Source organism: Notolepis coatsorum (genome assembly GCF_963971535.1).
Source record: "Notolepis coatsorum genome assembly, chromosome: 20".
Classification (NCBI taxonomy): Eukaryota; Metazoa; Chordata; class Actinopteri; order Aulopiformes; family Paralepididae; genus Notolepis; species Notolepis coatsorum.
In genome coordinates this window covers 9,763,858-9,773,752 of record NC_140184.1, presented here as the reverse complement: position 1 = coordinate 9,773,752, position 9,895 = coordinate 9,763,858, and the positions used below count along the sequence as shown (strand labels likewise).

Below are 9,895 nucleotides of genomic sequence, written 5' to 3'. Positions count from 1 at the left end.
GATAAGTTCTACTACAGCGAAATGTCCATTTAAATCAGATTAATAGAATTGTGCAGATATACTGTATAATTGTTCAAATAAGTGTGTGTAAGCGCATGAATGTGTGTATTTATTGATTGCAGTCTGTATTGCCCCGACACACAGTGTGTGTGTGTGTGTGTGTTTGCATGGATTTCGGCACGTACTGTATGTGTGTGTGTGTTCACATGTGTGAATGTGTGTTTCATGAATGGTATGTGTGTCAGCTGGCCTCAGTGCCTCCAGAGCCTCTCCTCCAGTCACCCAGCGAGTCATAATGAGAGGACAGCTTACTACGCTTCGCTGACAGCTGGCCTCACTGCCAACCTCTGTCAGTCAGGACTAATAGTCTCTCTCTCTCTCCCAACCTCTGTCAGTCAGGACTTATAGTCTCTCTCTCTCTCCCAACCTCTGTCAGTCAGGACTAATAGTCTCTCTCTCTCTCCCAACCTCTGTCAGTCAGGACTTATAGTCTCTCTCTCTCTCCCAACCTCTGTCAGTCAGGACTAATAGTCTCTCTCTCTCTCCCAACCTCTGTCAGTCAGGACTTATAGTCTCTCTCTCTCTCCCAACCTCTGTCAGTCAGGACTAATAATCTCTCTCTCTCTCCCAACCTCTGTCAGTCAGGACTTATAGTCTCTCTCTCTCTCCCAACCTCTGTCAGTCAGGACTTATAGTCTCTCTCTCTCTCTCTCTCTCTCTCTCTCTCTCTCTCTCTCTCTCTCTCTCTCTCTCTCTCTCTCTCTCTCTCTCTCTCTCTCTCTCTGTGTGCTTGTGTTAAAGATAAAGAAAGATCGTTTCTAAAAATGATGGGAAATGTGCTTACCATCTTCTCCAGAGTCAGACAAGGAGATAGATACCAATTCCCTCACTGTGTGATCAGTGGAAGGCTATCCGGCTGCAAGCTAGCCTAGCTTAGCACAAATAAATGGAAGCCGTTACGGACCACTAGCCTGGCTTAAAACACCGGGAGGGGTGTTTTAGGCTAGCTGCTTCCATCAATTTGTGCTAAGCTAAGCCTAGCTAGGGTTGCCACCCGTCCCGTAAAATACGGAATCGTCCCGTAATTGGAAACTAAAAGACGCGTTCTGTATTGAACTGATACGGGACGCACTTTGTCCCGTATTTTAAGGTTGCCAGTATTGTGAGAGAAATGAGCCTGCCGACCTACAAAAACAAGCCAAAAACAAGCAAAATTGTGTCCAAAAGTTGTGGAAAATAAACAGACTTGGCAACTCTGGTATGATGGGCGTGCGCTCAGCAGCTCACGACCAATGAGAATTCGCGCTTTCACGTTGCTAAAACGTTCTGTGCGATTGTGCCAATCCTCAAGTTACTTCTGCTCAGCTCAGTCACTGCATCACCGGGCTGTTTGAATACAGCAGACACTACTTCACCGGCGCGTCCTAAAAAGACAAAACGCCTCCAGAAGTACAGACGTGAGTGGGAACTAATAATAATTAATAATAATAATAAATTGGATTTTAAGAGAGAAGCGCCTTTCTCAGACTCAAGGACACTGTACAAGGAAAGGGTGGAAAAAGAAAAAAAATTAAGAAAAAAAAAGATAAAAAAAAAATATATATATATATATATATATGAATATATGTGTATAGTAACAACAGGAAAAAAACAAATAAGATAAAAGAGATAAAAAAGGAAGCAAGGTGCTGTCCAATTGGATGAAGTGGTTAACAAACAAAACAAACAAACAACAAAACAAAACAACGGGATCTGTGGCTTAAAAGAAAAGAGTCAGGGAACTGGCAAACCCCTGGCTTGATAGCGTCAGTGGAGATGTTTATAAAGCAAACTGCAAAGTATGTAGGTGTGTGTTTTCTGTGGCGCATGGTGGACTGACTGACGTCAAACAGCATGCCTCAGGAGAACAAAAATATTCCCGAAATATAAGAACTCAAAGGGCCCAAGCACAGGTTTCCCAGTTCTTCATGACTGAAACATCTCCTGAGATTGATTCGGTATGGGATATTACATCTTATTTATCTGGTTGTGTTTTTAACTAGATGTCAGTATTTCTATTTACCTGCCCTGGCAGCCAGGAGCCTACATACATATTGGCTGCTGATGTGGGCATAGTCTATAGGGCAGGCTATTTCAGTTGACTAATATGGTTGATTGTTCATTAATGTTGAGTTTTTAAAGTCTAATAAACATGTATTTATATTAATCAATATAATTAAATAGTGTGCCCATTTAAACTCTTATGTTGTTATGCTCATCTGGAAAACGGAATTATTCATAATGGATGAACAGTTAATAAATACATAAATAATAGAATTCATGAATACATAAATGCAAAAATACTTAAATAAATACTTAAACATAAATAAATAAATAAATAAATAAATAAATAAATAAATAAATAAATAAATAAATAAATAAATAAATAAATAAATAAATAAATAAATAAATAAATAAATAAATAAATAAATAAATAAATAAATAAATAAATAAATAAATAAATAAATAAATAAATAAATAAATAAATAAATAAATAAATAAATAAATAAATAAATAAATAAATAAATAAATAAATAAATAAATAAATAAATAAATAAATAAATAAATAAATAAATAAATAAATAAATAAATAAATAAATAAATAAATAAATAAATAAATAAATAAATAAATAAATAAATAAATAAATAAATAAATAAATAAATAAATAAATAAATAGTGTTCAGACAACAATATAAAGTCATACTGTTCAATTTCATTTCATTTCAATTTTATCATTTCAATGTTATCATCCCACTCCTCCCCTCTAGGTTACTGCAGCTGAGGTGACACAGGTATACCACACGGTTAAACACAACCTCAGCTCCAACAGTGCTGACTGTTTGTTTTCTATACATTTCAGGAGTTTGGGGGGCTGGCTCCCCTAAATAATTAAATAACATAACCCTAACCCTAACCCTAAAACCGAAATAAAGTTAAAAAAAATTAATAAAAATAGTTACAAAATCCGGCCATTTTCGCCCAAAAAACGCCCAAAAAAATTCTTGCACGCTCGATGAAAGGTGTCCCTTATTTGTATTAGTGAAAGGTGGCAACCCTAAGCCTATAGCTTGCAGGAGAGAGAGAGAGAGAGAGAGAGAGAGAGAGAGAGAGAGAGAGAGAGAGAGAGAGAGAGAGAGAGAGAGAGAGAGAGAGAGAGAGAGAGAGAGAGAGAGAGAGAGAGAGAGAGAGAGAGAGAGAGAGAATTAGTCCTGACTGACGAGAGAGACAGCTGTAACCGGGCAACTAAAAGAAAAACATCTTCATCAGCAAAGTGGCTGATAATGGGCCATTCTGCCTCTCTTTTGTGTCCACAGATGGAGAATAGTCAACATAGCCCATGAACAGAACAACACAAAACGACCAAATTGGGGGATGATAGAAGCACTTTGCAGATTTCTGAACAACCAGTTCCATTGACCATATTCACACGGCGGATATTTTGGCCTTGTGTCGTGCTCCGGTTGGGTTCCTTTCCAACAGGGTGGAAAGGAATATGACACGAGAGCAAAACAGCCGCTGTGTGACTATGGTAAATTTGCCACACTGTATCCAGTTGGAGATATGGCTACTACTATGATATTTAATTGGATAATTCTGTTGTTGCTACACACAGTCTTATAACCTATACATTTGCACAAATTACTTGATTGGGTGCTTTATTCCACAGCCTCTTTGCAAATATACCAGTAAATATGCAGACGCAGATGTAACATCTTCAGCGTCAGACCTACTTAACTGCTCCTCTAATTATTAATAAATGCCAATAAATGTGGAGCAGGGAAAATGGGAGCAAACACACTCTGAATTATCACATGAGCAGACACACAAAAGCACCTTGGTGACTCACTCACACACCACACAAGCACCCTTATTATTATAGTTGGGGATCTAGTCCTCGCCCTCGATGGCTGCTCCATCCTCCCCTCCTCAGAAGTCCGCCACCTAGGTGTCATTCTGGACTCCACTCTCATTTAACCCTCATGTTGACATGTACATGGGTACCTTGGTCGTGTAGTGTATCTTGTAGACCAGGCCCATTGCAAGTTGCTGTACTCTGTCGTCTACTCTAAGCCATCCTAGGTTGTCAAAGTGGGCAGGGGTGAGGTGGGTTCTAGGGGTAAGGTGAAGCAGTAGTCTGACCAGTTTGTTTTGTGATGTTTGTAATTTAGTTTTTAGCGCCTTTGAGGTGCTTTGGTACCATGAGGTGCAAGCATAGACGTAGTACCCTTGAATGAGTGCTCCTGCCAGAGTCTTCAGGGTATTCTTGTTTACCAGAGAGGAGATCCGGTACAAGAATCTAGTTTGTTGGTTGACTTTTTTTTATTACATTGGATGCCATTTTGTCACAGGAAAGATTTGCCTCTAGGATGGAACCTAGGTATGTAATTTCATCTTTCCTTGTGACAATATTATCACCCACTGTAACTGAGAAGCCGTCGGCCTTGCTGAGTTTGTTATTTGAACCGAAGAGAATGGACTCTGTTTTGCCCATGTGTAATGATAGTTTGTTATCAGCGAGCCAGGTGCAGATTTTGCCTAGTTCCGAGCTGAGGGTTTTTTTCAACCTGTAACTTGTTCTTGTCAGAGACCAGCAGGGCTGAGTCGTCCGTGAACAGGAACAAGTTGCAGTCACAAGCTGACGACATGTAATTTGCATAAATTAGGAACAGTAGCGGTCCTAGTATGCTTCCTTGTGGAACACCACAGCTCACTGTGAGGGGGGGGGGGGGGGGGGGGTAGGGTACCGTTTACCTCCACCATCTGTTCTCTCCCCTCCAGGTAGGATTGCATCCAGCTCACTGATAGACATGGTGTTCATGGTGATCTAATGAAATAAAGATGACTGCAAAGTGAATAAGGAATGAATAGAAGTGAATAGAGAGCATTGTACATGTAGACATGGAAATAAAAACAAGCCTCCTGAAAAGGGAGGAACGGTACAGAGAGAGTGAGAGCTTCACGCATAAAAGCACTTCATATCACACATCAAGCACTCATCACAACTGTAAGAGCAATGCTCCACACACTCAATGTGAGACAGAGACAGAGACAGAGACAGAGACAGAGACAGAGACCGAGACCGAGAGTAAATAGATATGGAAAGAAGATGAACAGGATGAGAGAGAGAGGTAGTGGCCTATACTGTAGGTACTGTACCTGTGGCTCCTGGTCTATAAATAACTGGCTGTGGGGCTCAAACAGAGCATGTAATGATAGGGCACCTTGCCTAAAGGCATTATGGATGCATGGCCCCATCACTGTTTCTACATCGGTCAATAAGGTCACCATTCGGTACCTTTTACAGCAAAAGGTAAATGTGTTGTGGTTCTTCGAAAATAAAATAGCATAGAATAAAATAAAATAAGATAAGAAAATAACAGCAAGATGACTATATATAATTCTAACAACGTGTGCAGTGTGCAGATAACAGGATGCACAGTATGCTGATATTACATTATATAAAATATAACAAAATGGCTATGTACAGTTCCAACAAGAAAATGCGCAACTGATCATGGCCAGGAAATAGATGGGTTTCTTTGTTTCTTTGACTGTGCTCCCCAAATTTCACCAACATGAGACAAAACACTAGACCATGTTTACTCCATAACATAACGGATGCATACAAAGTTGTTCCCCTCCCCCACTTGGGACATTCAGACCACCTTTCTTTGTTCCTTCTACCCAACGTACACCTCACTCATCAAAAGGCCCTCAGTTAGAACAGTCAAAATATGGCCTGAGGGGGCCAGACTCTGAGCTGCAGCACCGGCTTCAACAGACTGGTTTGCCACCCAGGCCACCCTGGAGTGGACTCCTACTGACATTGACTTCTACACCGCCTCCGTCGTGGACTAGATCAACTCCAACAATGACAGTGTCACCACCCTTTTTTTTAATCCACTTTTTCTCCCATCCCAATTTCGCCGTGCCAATTCACCCCTCCCCTGTCTTGAACGTTGCTCGCATATATGCCCCCCACTGGTCGGTTGTAGGGAAGATAGAAGCCTTGCATCACATGTCCCCTCCGATACATGTGGTGGCAGCCTGTCACATCTTTTCACCTGCCAGCGCGGACTCTCATTGGCGAGGTGTAACGTGTGGGAGGCTCACACTACCCTCGCCATTTCCTGTCTCTGCTGTGCAGGCGTCCCCCAACCGACCTGTAGGAGTCGCTGTCCACAACGTCCAGATTACCAGCCATCGACGTCCACCCGCTAACTCTTGCCAATTGAGTTAGTATGATGGCCGGCCCAAGCCGGAGGCAACGCCGACAGCCGGGGGCGAACCCGGTGTCTCTTGCGTTGGTGACGAGCGCAATGTCCGCTGCGCCACCCAGCCGCCTGTGTCACCACCCTTAACCCTTTCACTAACACACATTTACATTGTCATTTAGTTGACGTTTTTATCCAAAGCGACTTACTGTACAAGTTCTGTACGACAAGTCGGGTTAATTAGAGAATGATGTTCTACTATGATTTATGTATGTTTTAGCTTGACTCAGTTATTGTAACCCTACATAAATACATAGTATTCAAACTCAACTGTTAATTATATATAATTGTATGATAGCATGTACAATGATGCTGTATACCGTATATATATATTAGGGCTGTCAGTTTATCGCGTTAATTAGATTAATTAATTAGACAGCAAATTATCGCGTTATGAAAATTAACTCAAAATTAATTACAAATTTTTATTTTTTTTATTTTTAATACTGTTTTTTTTTAATCTCATTAATTCCATAAGAACGTAGAATACACATTTACAGACCTTTTTTTAATATGGTCCATTTGCATGTTCTTGGTATCTGATTCTAGGGACATCTATGGATCTCAGGGAATGTATTCCCAGTGTCAGAAATACTGTGTCTGTTACTAGGCTTGAGTACATTGAAATGAACCAAATGAGAATATCAATAAAAATTTTAACTTTGACTGTGAATAACACCATGCTCAAATTGACCAGACCTAAAAAATCTAAGCAAATTAATAGATGGAAGATGATTAAACAGAAGGTTTTGTAGATACAGTACTGAATTCTGCCATCCGGACACATGCAATTTGAAATATGATTATAGAATATAGAATATCAGGCATAAAATGGTTATGCGATTAAAATGTGATTAATTAGAAGAATATACAGTATATATATGTTCCTGAGTGGCTCAGCCTAGAGCGCCCTCTAGTGGAAACAGTTATATATGCAGTTAGACAGTTACTAGTGGAAACAGTTATATATTATGCAGTTAGACAGTTACTAACAATCCTACACCGAACCTCTGACTTCAACACATGTATAGTTGTATTGTGAACTTTATTGTTACATTTGCACTCTGGTTGGACACCAAACCTATTTCCGTTGTACTGTGCTCATGCTGTATAATGACAGTACATTTGAATCTAATCTAATGTGTCTGGTTGTCTAGAATAGACTAGTAGTCCACAGGTGTGTGTTTGTTACAAGTTCATGAAGAGCCATTAAAGCCTCCTTCAACTGCCTGCGTGTGTGCGTGTGCGAGTGTCTCTCTCTCACGCACACACACAGGGAATGTTGTGTGTCTGCGTGCATGTGTGTGCGTGCGTGTGTGTGTGTGTGTTGTGTGTTTGTTTATGAGAAGCCAGACAGTTTTATTGCTCATTTGTCCTGAGGCCGGGCGATGTAGAGGGGGGGGGGGGGGGTTGACGGGTTGCGCCAAATGTCACATCAAGAACCAAAGACGAAGACAGAGTGTGGAGGACTGATGTCATAAAGCACAGAGTGAGAGAGGGGGAGAGTGAGAGTGAGAGGGGGGGGTTGAGTGTTTATGCAAGTAGCGGTTGGAGTCAGATAACAACAACGGTGAAATGTTATGTCAACTAATTGGGCTAAAGTCCTCCTTGTAACCCAAATGCAAATGTGTATGCAGTCAAATACATTAAAAAAAACTATTTTAAGATATAAAGGGTGCTGGTGGTGGGCGTAAAAGCTTTCGCTGGCCCCCGCCACGCGCCCCGCCTTATTACCTGCTGTTGTGTGGCAGTGAAAGGGTTCAGGCTCGGCGTGGAGGAGACGCGACAGACAGACGCGCGCTCTGCTCCAGTAGAGCCCACAGCGAGGAGCGCGCTCAGCCTCACAGCCGCACAGCCGCGCACACGCAGCAATATCTTTACGTTACTGATGCTGTTGGATTTACAAAAGTCGATTTCATGAAATTTCGGGGATATATCATCATCTTTGACGCGTGTGGCACCAGTTGTGTTCTAGCGATTATTACATAGTTAGATGCGTTAATTGGAGAAACGGACCCCATATACTAGTCTATATTCAAGAGGACACTCTCACGGTAAGTTGCAGCAAGTCATTCGTTATCCGTTCGGTTAGAGTTAGCCTGACCCCCCCCCCCCCAATGTGGTGTTGTTTAATTAAGCCAACTTCTGTTTTTTAGTTTCTTTGTTTGCTGAATTATTGTTTTATTTAATTTTTTTCTGTTTCACAAAACTCACACAGTGAGTAGCCTAAAAAAACAACAACGTTTGGTGGGAAATTCACCCCTGTATGATTTTACATATTCTTAAGATGTTGGACAGACAGTTAACTTGTTAAAACAGACGCGCCTCTCTAGTAAAATTAGAAATAGGAGCCAAGACTTCCTTGATGTCAATAAAAGACACGTCCAGGTGTCTTTGTGTGGACGCACGCAGTGATAGTACACATGGATGGAGTGGTTTGGCAGGTATACGATACCGCAGCCTATACGTTAGCACTATATCTATTGCTCATTCGATGTCAAAGTTCAATTTTTATAAAAAAAAAATATTTTACCTTTATTTTACCAGGTAGTCACTTGAGATCAAAGATCTCTTTTTCGAGCAAGACCTGGCCAAAATGGCAGCAAAACAAAAACAAAATACACAAAACACAGACAGAGACATAAAAGGCAAAGTGGGGCAAGGGGATACATTTGAGCTGCAGCAAACCAGATTGAATGAGATTGGGGGAGATTGGAGGGTATAGGGTAAAATAATAATAATGTGAATTATGTTTTTGGGTGGAGTTTTACTATATCCGTGTCTAGTGGGATGTCTGTGAGATGGGCTACTCTATACGCTGACATCTCACTTCATTCTTGAAAATGGCTTAATCGTTTTTGAGTATAGGCTACTAATAATTCCGGTTAACCGTCTGTATAGTGTGGGTAGTGAAGGGGTTAACCTTCTGTAGTGTGGTAGTGAAAGGGTTAAATATATTATTTATATAGTTGCCCAAACTACTGTATGGCTGGAGCGATGAAAGTGATGTGTAACTTCTGAATGCTTTGTCCGATTTTCACCAAACTTGACAAATACTTGTCCTACTATTCAGAATCATTTGGCAGAATCAGAAAGGTCTTTATTGCCAAGTAAGTTTGTACAAATTAGTTTTGGTCTTTTGGTGCATCAACATTAACAGACAATTAAAATCAAATAAAATTGAATATATCAACACCATTTTAATAAAAGTACAATAGAATAGAATATAGGACAGGGCTGTACAATTGTGCAGGATGTAGTACACTAAATTATAGCATTAATTAGTGAGGAGGCCTGTGAAGTAATTTGGTTGCATGCTGGTGCAGTTATCACAACTAAAACTCAACAGCTTTTGACCACCATGACATTTGAAATGTGTTGTTCCTTTGTGATGTTCTACCGATGCGATGGTAACAATATGTATTTCTTATTTAGATAGTTGATAAGCCAATTTTTTTTTAAATGCATTGAAGTGATGTTATACTTGCACCAAATGTACCAATTTTTTTTGGTAATTGTTGATTCATAGAACATGCATTTAAAGCCTGAGTCTGTGGAGAGACAATAAAGGCAACTCTCA

The 9,895-nt window shown here is 40.4% G+C and overlaps 1 protein-coding gene across 2 annotated transcripts in view; it reads left to right on the top strand.

Annotated features, from left to right (window-relative positions):
• Positions 1 to 8,299: 8,299 nt before the first annotated feature.
• Positions 8,300 to 9,895, top strand: part of LOC311247108 (tetraspanin-18B-like) — a 79,658-nt gene continuing 78,062 nt past the window's right edge. For both annotated transcript variants that reach the window (XM_084337421.1, XM_084337420.1), the window contains exon 1: positions 8,300 to 8,369. The gene's annotated coding sequence lies outside the window, so the exon portion shown is untranslated. The remainder of the gene's footprint in view (positions 8,370 to 9,895) is intronic.